Here is a 12,191-nt window from a genome sequence, read left to right as displayed (position 1 = left end):
TTTGCTGGTGTGATTAAAGCCACTGAAACGGTCTCACCAGCTACCTTGGGCAGCTCAGAAAGCCTTCCAGTATTTCCCTTTTGAGGGGAACTTTCTGTTTTATAGCTCACACACTGATCCCTGAAAACGGGTAAGATGAAAATGCTGCATCTCTTCCCAACTCACAGAGAGATGAGTGCCCTGGGACTGTGTGGAAGCGTAGTGAAGGGAAGGCAGCAGGCACCACGCAGACAGCAGGGCACAAGGGTTCAGTTTATAATTAGGTGACAGTAGGTTAGAGAGGGATGCTCAAGGGCATTTTAGGGAGACACGTCTACATTTAAATTCTCTTCTGTCACTTACTGGCTGGTGACCTTGGCCTGTACCTTAACTTCTCTGAGCACTGGCTTCCTCGTATAGAAAATGGAAGTAATTATGCCTTCACAGAGCTGTGAGGATTAAATGGGATCACCCGTGATCATCACCTATGCAGTGCCTCAAAAAACACTAGGATTCTCTATGTTCACATTCACCTCTGCATTTACATTCCTCCTCTCCCAGTTCTGTTTTGAGTGAACACTACTATTAAATAGGTATTACATCCCAGGTATGTGGTGTGGTCACAACGGCTTGCAATGAGGAGAATCAAGGGAGAATTTAAGAGGTGTGGGGGAAGGGGATGAGTTCAGTTTGGGGCATGTTCATTTTGAAACGCTTTGAAACTTTCAAGAGAGGAATTAACAGTCAAAACTCCTGAAGAGACATCAGATTAGAAGTTACTAATATCTCGGTGGTAGTTGTTGAAGAGAGGGGAAGTAATTCCTTGAAGCCCAGCCTGAGGGCCAGTCTGAGAACGAGGCACTCCGGGAGATGGAGAGAAGTGGTACGGGGGCAGCAGGACAGACTGTGGCCACAGGAGCAGAGGGAGAAAGAATTTCAAATAGCACAGAGTAGTCACCGTGGCCAGATGCAGCAGAGGAGCTTAGTAAGATGGTAACAAGTTTCCTTTAAAGTTTTTAAAATATGGAACTTTTTGGTGGACGTGATGGAAGCATTTCCAGTGAAACATTAGGGGCAGAGGCCAGCATGCTGTGGGAAGAAGGCAAGCAGTAGAATTGGAGACTGTGAGTGCAAAGAGGGTCCATCTAGAGAAGGTGGCAGGGTCGGGGGATAAATGTTATGTTTTGGAGGGCAGAGGGTTGAAGATGTTTATTGTTTGAGGTGAAGGAAACTGAAAGGTGAGGAAGAGGTTGAAGGCATGAGAAAAGGAGAGTAATTTGGGAAGAAACTGAGGGAGATGGGAGAAGATTAGATTTAGAGCAAAGGAGGAGGGGTTAGCCTTAAACAAGGAGTGGGGGTACCTGGTCCTCTGGGACTGGAGGAAGGGTGTGCAGGCAAAGGGACTGGAGATGGAGAGGGGCGTGGGTTGATTGGAGCTCACTCCTCATCATTCCTCATCGTGGGTCCTTGTGATCACACCACACGCCTGAGACGTAATACCTATTTAGTAGTAGCGTTCACTCAAAACAGAACTGGGGGAGGAGTGATGTAAATGCAGAGGTGAATGTGAACATAGAGAATCCTAGTGTTTTTTGAGGCACTGCGTAGGTGATGATCACGGGTGATCCCATTTAATCCTCACAGCTCTGTGAAGGCCTAATTACTTCTATTTTCCATGGGAGGAAGCCAGTGCTCACTCTACCCCTCAAGATGTGGTGGTGTTTGGGGATGGTTATTTTTAAGGAGTTTGAGGTGATGGTGTTTTCTTAGTTCTAGGCCCCTTGCTCATATTGCATGTGTCCTGCAAGCATGTGGAAGGAAGGCCACCATGCTATGACCCAGGCTTCCAAGCTTTGGCGTCTGCATCTTTTACCTGGTTTTCTTTTTCTTTTTGCTTTGTTTTTGGTGGCCAACCTTAAGCATTTAAGGGTGAAAGCTCCATTAATTTTTCAAGAACAGCATTCATTCAACAGCAACTTAGCCCCTTCTAGGGGGTTGGCCATGAAATCACACAGTCTCAGTCCTCACGGAGCCTCCAGTCCGGTGAAGGCGCTAACAAAGCCCAGTTACAAATGAGAGTAGGACCCATGAAAGTAAAGCAAAGGGGTTGGTGAGCAAAGGATGAGAAGAGAAAGGGACATAAAACTGGTTGACAGAGGGAGACACAGGCCAGGCTGTGCAGAGCCATATCAGCTCAAATGATTGACCTTCTTTGAAAAAAAGCATCATGCTTCACCTTGCCTTTGGACAATTGTTAAATTTGTTTTCTCTGCCTGGGACACATGCCCCATAGGTCCTCAACAGAGCTCCCTACACCCAGCAGCTCTCTCATCCTCAGTTTGTAGGCTTTATGGTGAGTACAAGGGGAGGCTCTTACAGAGTTTTAAGCTGTATATGGGCTCAGGAAAAAGGTTAACATGATCTGATTTGCTTTGTGGAGAGCTTTGTGGAGAGCTAGTGAAGGGAACCAGGAGTAGAAGGGGAAGCAGGCAACCTGCTAGGTATATTGTAGTGGTCCCAGTGGAGAGGATGAAAGTGTGGGTGAAGGTGGTGCCTGGGGCTGTGGAGGAAAGAGAACTGACTTTAGATCTGTCTTTGGAAGTAGAATCAGCCAGGCCTAGACAGAGGCAGGAGAGGGAGGCACCGCCATGGATGACTCCCCGGGTTCTGGCTCCACTGAGCCCAGCTAGCCACGAGAGCACCTTGCCCCCATCACCCTATGGTAGGATGGCATGCTTATCCTATAGGTTTACTGTCTATCAATCTATGAATTCAGTTGTATTTTCCATCTGCATTATGTTTTAATAAAGGAATATTGATCTGTTTCTTCTAGTATGTTCTCTCTTGAGCTTCAGGATAGTACCCTTTTTAGCTATCTAGGACTGATTAAAACAAGCCTTGAGTCATGTCATTTCAACTCTTTGCGATCTTAAATTGTCTCGTTGTTGTGTGACCTTAGGCAAGTCATTTTATTCACCCCAGCTTCAGTACGGTCCCCTGGAAAGATAGAAATTCCTGGGTGTCAGTGCGTGGACTATTCCTATATTAGGTCAGCTAGCAGTGATTTAAATACACACAGAAATGACAATGAACCAAATAAATATATTCTATGAAACTGAACCAGATCTGTCCTTGACTCAGCCTCCCCTTTGCTGTAAAAGTGTCCCTTCCCACTCTGACACCACCAGACACAGTGAGAGGTAAGGTCGGAAAGTTTGAGAGGGAAGAACAGTGGTAAAACTATATGACTTTTGCAGATTTTTATACAAATAAATGAACATGTTAGCACATTGCTGTCCCCCACCCCCAGTGGTCATGGAAAGGTTCTGTGTAAATGATGGCCCTGAAATTGAACTCATTAGCTTCCTGGTGAATCCCTGAATCCTCCCGTGCTGGAGTTAAGCCTTTCTCCATTTCTCATAAACTTATAACACCTAGTAAAGTGTCATGCTTGCAGTGGGCTCTTAATATTTGTTAAGTTTTAGTTGATTTGAGCGGGGAGGTATTTTACATGGTATTATTACATGTTATTTAAGAATCTCAAATAAAATAAGCCCTGAAGAAAATATTCTCAAATATTGTTATTCAAACTTCTCTCTGCATAACATCTATCTCCGAAGAATCTTCTGGTGCTGTAGTTTCAAGCCTGGCTGCGCACTAGAATCTCCTGGGATACTTTGAGAAAAATAACCAAGGTGTGCGACATGGGTAATGGTATTTTTTAAAAGCTCTCCAGGCGATTCTAATGTTCAGCCAGAAATTGATATCCATTGTTCCAATGGTTGAAATTCCTTTTTCTTTAACTTTTTTGTTTTTTCCTTAAATGTCAAAATATTGTTCTAGTTCTCCCCAGAATCTTTTGAATGAAATATAAGGATATGATATTCAGAAAATGTGTTACATGTGCACAGCACAAAAGGCATTATGCAAAATATTTCTTTGCTAGAACGGAACTCTTTGGATAAAAATTCCTGTTCGTGTGGAATGCAGTACCATGGTGTGCTGATAAGAACTAGATGATGAGAACAGCTGCTAATTAAAAAGTTTATTTTCCACCAAGCATCCTCTGTTGTACTTGAAGGCAAATACAGGTTTTTTGGTTTTGGGGGTTTTTTTTGTTTATTTTTTTTGTATAACAGAAGGCACCATGAAGGGGTCAGCTATAAGGATATTCCAAACAGAATAGTGTCCAGCATGACAAATGCATTCCAGTTCATCAAACACCCCTGTGACTCAGGCCACCTACGGGGATGGGCAGAACTGTCAGCCGGCTGCTGCTCTGCCATCTCCTATTGCAATGAATTGTGCTTTACAAGTGATTAATACCTGCTTGTTCAGTCTGTCCAAACTGGATATATTGTTCTTATTTCTCCTCAAATGGCTAATTTGAAGGATAAGTATACTTTTTTTATGATGATGCAAGAAAATTAGAATGAAGAACTTTTTCATAAGTGAGGTGTTTAATGCTTTCAAAGTTATTGGATGTTGCCTGAATACAGGCCTTATCTCCATCATTTCTTAGAGTTGTTTCATTAATTTTTTATTTTAAAAAATTAACTCTACATACCTATCTCTGTTATTTCACTCAAACCCATATTTATCAATAAAAGCAATTTTTCACGTGCAAGACTATATGTTATATGTATAAAGTCCACTCTAATCCTAGAAAATAATCTTGCTCTAATATAAAGAACCTACCTTGGATGTGAAACTGGTCCGTGATGGCCTGATTTCATAGGCTTATAGCTGAGCTGCTTAGTTACTGAAAGGTTTGGAAGTGGTTTCCAGCCCAAGAAGGATTTATAACATGGTAGAAGGAAATAACAACATAAAGAATGTCAAACTCAAATAAATTATATAATAAAAAAAGCAAGCATTTGAGCCTGCTCTGAGCCAGAGCCAAAGCATTTCTTTCTGCTTTGATCTTTCAGAACTCACTGGGCCAGGGGGTCTTAAAACTGTAATAAGAGTGTCTCCCATCAGACATACATTTCTTGGAGCAGGAAATAGGACTGCAGATTACATTCTTAGCCAATCAAGAGAGAAGGGCTTCTTAATCTGGAAGAAAAAGAGAAGCTAGAAACACAATTTGATGCATCAATAGTAAATATACCAAGAATCCAGCAAGAACAAGGAGGTACAAGGAAGGGGAATTTTAGTTGTAAGAGAAGATTTCTGAATAATTGCTAAACTACCTTTATCTTCCTTTTTACTTAACATGAGAGGTGACTTTCAGCTTCCCCACCATGGCCCAGAAAAATCTTCCTAAAATATAAAACCTGATCACGTTAGACCTCTGCTTAAAACCCTACAATGGCTTTCCCTAACTTTCCTAATCAAGTACATATAATGCAAGAATACTTTTTAAATAGAAGCCCTCTGCCTTCCTCTTCAATTTTATTTTCCCTCTCTCCTTCCTTAACACATTAAACTACTTGCTGCAGACACACACACACGCAAACACACGCATGCACACACCCAGGTACACGTACACATGTCATGATTCTTCAGACTCTGTCTTTACACATTCTGTTTGTTTTTCTGGTTCACTTAACAAACTCCTGCTTCTCCATGAAAGCCTTGCTTAGGTGTTGTCTCTCTGTGAAGTTTCCCCTAATCACTTACTGATAGGATTAATCACACCTATATCAGTAAGTCTTATGAATTTCTAATATTTCATAAATGCCCCTGTATGTTTACAACTGTTGTACCACCACAGAGTATAAGAGTCATTTTGCTTTTTGGAGGTCTCCAGAACATGCTGTGGACCAGCACGAAGGGGCACTCACTAACTGTTCAGCTGCACAGAGAGGGCTGAAGTGTATTATTTCCACCCATCCTAGCTCATCCTGCTCTTGCATACTGCATGAGCCCCCCAGGATCACAGGTGAACAAACACTTCTTACACAAGTTCATTATTTGTAAAGCTACTTGGGCACAAACAGCCATAGCCATTGTTATTTAATTTTGAGTCCCAACTGGGTATATCTGTCATTTCATCAAATCATTTCCCCAAAAGTTTGCCTAGGTTTTTATAGACTCTGGTGGATTAAAGAAGGCTGTAGTCTTTACCACTACTCGCATTTCGAGGGCGAGTCTAATTCTTCTCCCCTTGGATGAGGGCTGGCCATAGTGGCATTTTTGACCGAGAGAATATAGAAGTTACATTTTCTGAGGGAAGATCATGCCTTGAAGATTTCTCTGGAACCCCTTAGAGCACTCTCAGAACCCTGAGCTGTCATGGAGAAGTCCACCTACCTTGACACCCCTGTGCTTGAGCTCCTGCATCTAGGTGGTCTGACTGACAGACCCAGCTAAGCCCCATCCCTCCAGCCATCCCTGCCAGTGGGCTAACAGGTGAATTAATCATCCTTGGCAACTCCAGAACACTTCATCTCAACATACTGCCTAGTGACTTCTGTCACCACATAGAACAGAAGAATCACCAGCTGAGCCCTGCCTAAATTCAGGGCCTATAAATTTATGCAATAATAATAAAATGGTTTTTGTTTTAAGCCACTAAATTTTGGAATGGTTTGTTACACAACAGTAGATAACTTGAACCCAGCCCTTCTTCCCTCCACTTCTGCTCACACCCTTATCAACTGAGTCAGATATAGGATTCCTGCTCTGAATCCTTAAATTATGGGATAAATTTACTTCTATAGATCCTTTTGCCCTGTTGCTGGTGAGGCATACTTTCTATTTCTTTCTTAGATAATGAACTCTCACTCTGTATTCTTTAAAAGTTCCAACCTTTTCTGCCTTCTCTTTCCCTTCATTTTCTTCTCTCCTACCACATTCGTACTCTTGTTGTGTCACTGTTATAGACTTCAGCAATCCCTGAATTTCCCTGAATTTCTCCTTAAGAAAGCACTATAGAGTTACCCAGCAACCAAAGTGGTAATAAGTATTAGAACAGGCAGTTTAAAAATATGTTGCAGACTATATCTCTGGAAAACTTTAAAATAGGGTAAGCAATGCTTAATCTGTTGGATGAGTGGTTTAAATATTCCTCATCCCAGAATCAGAGAATTTGGGTTCGACAACTTCTAGTAATTCCTTTCTGCCAGAAGATTCTATAATAGATTCAGATGCATAGAACCAGTCACAGCCTGGAAATGTGAGTGATCAGTTTCTTGATAGCATAATTTGATCACAAATAAATAAACACTTGAATCATATTTTTGATATATATATATGAAGAATTTCATCTTTGGGGAACATGTTTTATTTTTTGAAAAGAACTGTAAATATGAGTTTCCGCTAACTATAGTCAATGTTTATCACTATATTGATTTCCTTTCTGGTATTTTGTAGTTCACTGTGATTTTTTTTCTCCATGAACATTTATGAAGTTTATTTGCAGTTTTCCACTTCTAGTGTATTTAACTGTTGCTCAAATGCTCAAATGTGTGTGTTTTTTTTTTTTTTTTGGTCCTTGTGTGTAAATGAAAAAGAGAGAGGGAAATTTACTTTATATGTTTGCTTTGGTGACTAATCTGTGCACTTTGGAAATGAGTAAATTTCATTTCCCCAATTGATGGCAAGCGAGTCCTCTTACAATGGGTGGAAGATACACAATTCTGCTTGTCTCTTACCTGGGCTTCCCCCTCAAACCAAGTAGAGAAAAGCTGCACAGCCAAGAATAATAGTTTTAATAGCTTGTGAGGCTGACCTTTCACATGTGCCTGGTTACCACAGTAAATAGTTTTTGGCCAAAGCAATCAAGCTTGGCAGAAATTCTGTATTCCCCACCAAAACCAGTGGAAGTAAAGAGCTCTCTGCGTGTGATGTGTTGAACAGCCAAAGGAGAGCTGTGGGTTCATCCACATCTTAAAGCAGCAGAATCAGAATGAGGGCATGGGGCGGGGGTGGGGGAGGCATGTTCAGAAGGCCCCAAACTTGCATCACTGGCCCGTTCCTGCCAATATGCCAAAATTTGGTTGCTGTATTGCACAGACCTAATAACTATAAAGGTCTTACTTTCAAGTCTAATTCAAGGTGAGGTTAGAATCGGGTTGGAGCAGACTCACAGACGGATTCCTTCCTCTATCAGTGTTATCAGAGGGAATGGCGGTGTCACATGGAGTCTCAGAGCCAGAAGCACGTAGTCATCTAAGGAGAGCAGCTGCTCAGCGCACTGCAGGGCTGAGAACAGCAGAAGAGTCTCAAGACTCACGAAAGAGAGAGGAAAACCCAGGCTGCACCTTAAGATGGGACTGTGCCCACAGGTGAAGAAGCCAAGTTAGACAGAAGAGCCGCAAAACCCACCAGCCTTAACAAACAGAAGCCAGGCAGTGGTGCCACTCCTGCCTCTCTGCTTAAAGAACTGGGTGACATCGGGCAAGTTGTTATGTCCTTCTGTGCCTCCGTTTCCTACTGTATAAAAAGGGAGTCACTTCTGTGATTCTTGTGATATACTAAATGCATGTATTTTTGTAGTTTTTAGAACACAGATAGTACTCAGTGTGAGTTTTTATCGTAGCTATTACTATAGAAGATAGCTTGAGTCCTGTTTGCTGTTTACATTGTTCTTTACTTTATATATATGTTTTATAGATATTCATGTAGTTGATAATATCAATTAGCCGAGACAACACTAAGCCTAGACACTAAAATTAATCAAATGATTTCATTGGAACTGGGGGAGAAGCCACCTGACAAGTTAGCTGTCTCTTTCTACCTGATAGCTGAGATAATAGCTAGATAGCTGCTGAAACCATAAAGGGAAAGAAGAACCAACAGAAAGCTGAGCTAAAATTCCTAAGGGGTGTTTTGTTCTTTCAACCTTCTGTATAATAGAACCAAGTAAAATCTTAGATATATAGTTCCTCTAACATTGATAGAGAGCTTTTAAGACCAGAGGCAAAATGATTTTTTTCTCCAGAATGCTTGAAAAACAGTAGCTTCTTCTCCAACTGTCAGTATGATGACAACAGGGACAATGTCAGTCATACTCACCCTGTACAAGGCCTAGGATGGAATAGATAGCTGTCGGATGAATGCGTTCGTGCTCAGTCTGTGTGTCCTGAGGGCCTGTTATAGGCCAGGTACAGCGCTCAGCAGTGAAGAAGAGAAGCAGAGCCTGTTTCCTCATGAAGCTTATATGCTAGTGGGAAGGATTGATAATAAACAAACAAATAAGCAAATAATAGAAAGATAGATAGGTGTTTACTGTAATGTCAGATGGTGATGATTGCTATGAAATAAAATAGAGCAGGGTCAGCAGGGAGAGTGAGGGAGGCTGCTGTCTGAGATTAGTGATCAGGGACGGCCTCTCTAAGGAGATGGCTGTTCATAAAGAACCGAACCGACCCAAGGGAGTGAGGCATGACAGACCTGGGCGGAGGGCTCCTCGTAGAGGGAGGGGCAAATGCAATGACCCTAAAGGGTAGTGAGGCTGTGGTGGAAAGAGCTGAGAGAAGCCTGGGTAGGAGAGCAGGATGTGGGTAGTCATGGACCGGATCACGTAGGGCTATGCAGGCTGTGGGAAGGGCTGCAGATTTTACCCCACTTGATGTGGGGAGCTACCAGAGAGCTCTGAGCAGTGGAGGAAAATGGTCTGGCTCACCTGCTCAGGTTCACACTGCTTGTGTGAAGTGTCCGCTTCCAGGAGAGCGGATGGATGAATGGCAGAGTCAGAGGCGGCTCAGCAGATCCTGAAGAATGCTGTTAAACACCTGGTTGCATGAACACCCATGTGACCAGGTTTTTCTCTAGGTCAGGGGAGCAGAAAGAGCAGGAGATAGACCTACTCTTAAAAACCTGCTAACTGCCTCCCTCAGTGGTGCAGACCTTGGAGTTTATAGTGTCCCTCCCAGTTTTCATACATTAGTTGTCTTCCTTGAATTTATTGTTAGGATATCATATCATATCATAAAATATTATCATGTTTTTCAGTTCATCTGGTAATGAATCTATTTGCATATATTTAAATAAATTTACAGGTTGGCTCACACTCAATGTAGGAAAAGTTAGAAATCTGTTTATGTTAAATGCTGCAGTTGCATAAAAGTTATTATCTGGTACTTACCAAAAAACTCCTAAAACTTTTGCCTAAAATTGCTCAACTGAGAGTCAGAAGAATGCACATAAGGGAAGAAACTTGACTGTGGCTTAACACTGAAGAGACTGAGATTGCCCTCCCTCTAGGTTAGTGGGTCCTTTAGCTACTCTACAGGACTGTGGAATATGTGCTGGGCCCTAAGCTAAGTAGTGACAGAAGCTAACAGCAGGCTTCCGTGAATTATTCCTTCGAGTCTGGCTCTGTTTATGAACACACTACATCCTGGAACAGAAGGATATGTCCAAGTGCCTGGAATCATAGTTATTTTTTAATTTGAATGCATCCTAGTACAGTAGGAAAACAGTTTGAATCTTAACTTATGCAGTGCTATGTAAATCCCCTTAGTTTCCCCATCTGTAAAATGGGAATATTAATGCCCTGCCTGCCTCTTCTAGTGCGTGCTGTGTCTTTGCATCAGGCACTTTGCTAGATTCTGGCCCTATCAAGTAAAATAGTTTTGATTCCTGCCCTTAAGAAGCTTATGACTTTTTTGAGAAGGTAAGGGCTACTGAGGGTGACAGAAGTTGCTCTGGGAGTATAAGGAAGTAGCCAAAGACATGAATAAGAAAGCTTTTGGGATGAAGTGACATTTAAGGTGATTGTTCAAAGCAGGGATAAGAGAGGCCAGAAATTAGTGGGAGAAAGACATCCTCAGCCCATCAGCAAGGAACAAAGGGAAGCGCAGAGTTCTAGGATGTCAGAAGCGTAAGGGTGAGCGTGTGCGCACGTGTGAGAGTCAGAGGCAGAGACAGAGGGAGACAGAGAAGGGACTGGACTTTGCTTTGTCTGCGAATGCCTAAAAACCTGAAAGAGCAGAAACTTAAACAAGACAGTGGTGCATTTCTTTCTCATATAAAAGTTGAAAGTAGGGCCCAGGGCTAGTATGGTGCCTGATGGTGTCAGGGACCCATGTTTCTTCCATTTCGTTCTGCCCACATGTGGCCTTATTTTCAAAATCGCCTTATGGTCCAAGATGGCTGCTCCAACTCCAGCCACAAAAGCCACATTCCTGAGGGCAGGAAGGAGCCACAAAGCAAGTCACTCTTTCCAGTCCCCATGGTCATTACATATGCCAGTTATACTTGTCTTCTGGGACCACATCTAGATGGAAGAATGATCTAGAAATAAAGTCTTTATTCTGGAAAGCCATGATGACAGGGCACACTGTGGGTCTCTGAGAATGTGTGTGCGTGTTTGTGTCTGTGCAGGTGTGTGAGGCTGTGCACATGCCTAACTGGCAAGGGGGAGTGGTGTAAATCGCCTCCAAAGAGCCATAAGAAGTTCATTTGCAAGTAGACAAAGGACTGCAAAATTAAGGAATTATTCTAGGGCAGATATATATTTCGGTGCTCATATATTTAATTTTTTTTTAAAAAACTAGCTTGAGTTTACAACACGTTGGCAGATGTATGCAAATTAAATAGAATTGGTTACTTCTTGTTTATGTTCCCATAATGCTTCATACCTATATCATTATAGAACTTATCTTTCCTATTAATAGTTCATGTCTCTGTTTCTCTAGACCATAAATTCCTTAGACTATAAATAATATTTTTGGTGCAGGACAATTTATTTCTGTTACCTGCCATTTCCTACCATGTGGGAGTGGGGGGAATCCATCAGTGTAATACTTCCCCACTCTATCTCCGGGAATAAGGTTGGGGATCAGAGACGAATGACTTTAACTGAGAGGATTTGGGTGGGGAAATGGGCATGCACAGCTACACCTCTTTTCTCCTCTCTGGATAGTTATGTCCCTAAAGACATGTGTTCTGCGATGCTTTTCTAAACAAAAGTTTCAAAGTTTGGAGAATCAATGTAGTCAAGGAGCATCAACACCTTGTGCACAGGCAGGGAATAGAATACTGGGGAAAAAGCCCAAGGAGATTAAGTTTGGAGGAGGAGTATTTACAGGGAGTGGCTGGGATTGGTGGATGGTTTGGGAGGATGCTGGGACCCCTGGGAATCTTACCTCAAAGGTTTCACCAGGCTGTGGTACATTGTACCCAGTTGAAGGACTGTTTCTATTTATTCTGTCATCCAACAAATTTTTACTTAGTGTCTACTAACTGCCAAGTACTGTTTTAGGCACTGGGAATGTAGCAGTGACCAAAGCAATCAAAAAGCCTGGTTCTTATAGAGC

At 42.2% G+C, this 12,191-nt stretch overlaps 1 long non-coding RNA gene across 1 annotated transcript in view; it reads left to right on the top strand.

Moving 5' to 3' along the window:
* The window catches only part of LOC118915575 (uncharacterized), a 94,680-nt gene that overhangs the window by 82,017 nt on the left and 472 nt on the right, over positions 1-12,191 (top strand). The window lies entirely within an intron of this gene.

This window comes from Manis pentadactyla, chromosome 10 (genome assembly GCF_030020395.1).
Source record: "Manis pentadactyla isolate mManPen7 chromosome 10, mManPen7.hap1, whole genome shotgun sequence".
Taxonomy (NCBI): domain Eukaryota; kingdom Metazoa; phylum Chordata; class Mammalia; order Pholidota; family Manidae; genus Manis; species Manis pentadactyla.
Note: the sequence above shows the minus strand (reverse complement) of the source record. Positions and strands in the feature narration are given on the sequence as shown.